Genomic DNA, 2274 nt, shown 5'->3' with positions numbered 1-2274 from the left:
AAAAAAAATTATATACTACCGACTAAAAGATTTTTCATAATTATAATATTTATTTATTTATTTATATTATTATATTTATTCATTTCCACAATTTTTTAATATTTTAGCCATATTTTGACATTAATTAACTAATGCATTAGTTTCTGTTATAATTTTTAGCAATTAAATTGGTATTTTTTAACAACTACATATATGCATATTAGTACTTAACTCATAACAACACCTCTGAATTAATCAAGCAAATGAATTCACAACAATTTTATCGCAGACTCCGCCATAAATTATACAAACACAGATTAGTGCAATTGTAACTGTTAAGGTATACATTGACATTTATATACTTACAAACCCCGCAATCCAAGCAACTTGTTACGAAATGCTGTAAAGCTAGTCCGAACCGTAAGGCCAACTAGTTTTTTTTTATTTACACTATTTATATCTCTCGTCTACTGTTATCTTATCTATTGGTTAGAACCATACTACTTTCATGCTGGTTTCAGAGATAAAAACTTTCAACAGTATGCCTAGGAACAATCTGGAGTCGGATTTAGTAGATTTGTATTTGTTATTTGATATGTATTTTTCTGTACAAAAATATATATATATTATTTCTTAACCGAATTTCCAAAACCTTTGTACAAGATTGCTCCTCTCTGACTAGTTCAATTTATAGTCGAAAAATTCTAGTTGTAAACTGATATTTTTCCGTCTAGTTTGGCATCTTTCGTTTCTCCGCAAACTGTTTATATACATACCATATACATTTATGATAATCAAATGCTTTTTATCACTAGGCTAACATGAGTCGATGCCGTTGACACAAACAAATACCTACAACTATTATAAAATGAACTATCAAGGGAAACATCATCCATTTTGTTGTCACACAAAAGTCGCTGTAAAACCCTCTTCTCATATAACTTGAGCTTACTATAAAAATATCCTTTTATTTGAAAATGAAAATATTTCTAAAAAGTGAAATGTGAGGTTTTAAATATTTATGTCAACTTAGAATTAATGAATCTTTTGGGTATGTTTAGGATATGGAAACGTTATACTACTATGAAAAAAAAATAATAAAGGCCTTTTTATTTTAACTTTTGCGCGAAAACACACTCGTCGAAGTATATTTTTTCGGGTTTTCGAGTCAGTGACATCTGTGCCAAATGTCAGAACAAAATAATCATTAGTATTTAGTTATGCTTGTCTTGATGAGTGATATTATTCAAGAAGTTCCATAAGATTGTGTGCAGAATCAAATTTCGATTTCTCCGAAACGTTTAGAATATTGGAAAAAGCCTTTGGTGATCATTATTTTCGCGAGCAAGTATTTTTGATTGGTACAAACTATTTAAAGAGAGTCGAGAAAGCGTTGACGACGAACCAACGACGAACGACAAAATAAAGGACTTGGTGCTTGAGAATCGACGATTAATAGTCAGAAGTCTTACTGGCATCGTTGAAATATCGGAAGGATCAGTAAAAACCTATTTTAAAGATCATTTTGGCCTAAAAAAGTAAAAGCACGGTTGATTCTAAAATCACTAAATTTTTTCGTAAAACAGCATCGTGTTAACGTCTGTGAAACAATCTTTCCAACTATCACGATACCAACTGACAGGCAATCAATACGTAGAATATAGTGGCAAAGGTGAGCCGAAGCCTAATAATCGATTCTCTTTCGGTTATCGAAACGTGGCACACTGCGAATTCTTTTCGGCCAGCTAAACTTTCAACAAGGAATACAATTTGAGAGTTATTCGCTATTCGTAAAAAGGGGCTGGAATTATGGGCGGATAAATCTTGGTTTTTGCACCACGATAATGCATCGTCGCATTCTGCATTCATTCTTCGCGAGTTTTTCGCCAAGTTTCGTGCCGCAATCACCGTATTCGCCTGATTTAGCTTCGTGTGACTTCTGGCTATTCAGGAAGCTCAAACGAGCGTTCCGAGGAGACCGTTTTCTGACAATTGAAGACATTAAACGTGAGTCGCTACGCGCACTGAAGGCTATTTCGGAAAGTGACTTTAACAACTGTTTCGAGGATTGGAAAAAACGTTGTCACAAATGTACAAGACGACATAGAACAAAGTCTTATTATTTTGCTCATAGTAGAAAGTATTTTTAAAAATTTAGAGGTATGCAGCTGATTTAACATTTCTTAAGGACTTTCGTGAGAATATACTCCGGAGCAACTTTTCTCAAGGTTTACATGCATTAGTTAGCCATCTCGAATGTAGAAGTAACTCGGAATATTTACCTTTAATTTTTCT

This window comes from Bactrocera tryoni, chromosome 2, assembly GCF_016617805.1.
Source record: "Bactrocera tryoni isolate S06 chromosome 2, CSIRO_BtryS06_freeze2, whole genome shotgun sequence".
NCBI classification, from domain to species: Eukaryota; Metazoa; Arthropoda; class Insecta; order Diptera; family Tephritidae; genus Bactrocera; species Bactrocera tryoni.
This window is presented reverse-complemented; position numbering follows the sequence as displayed.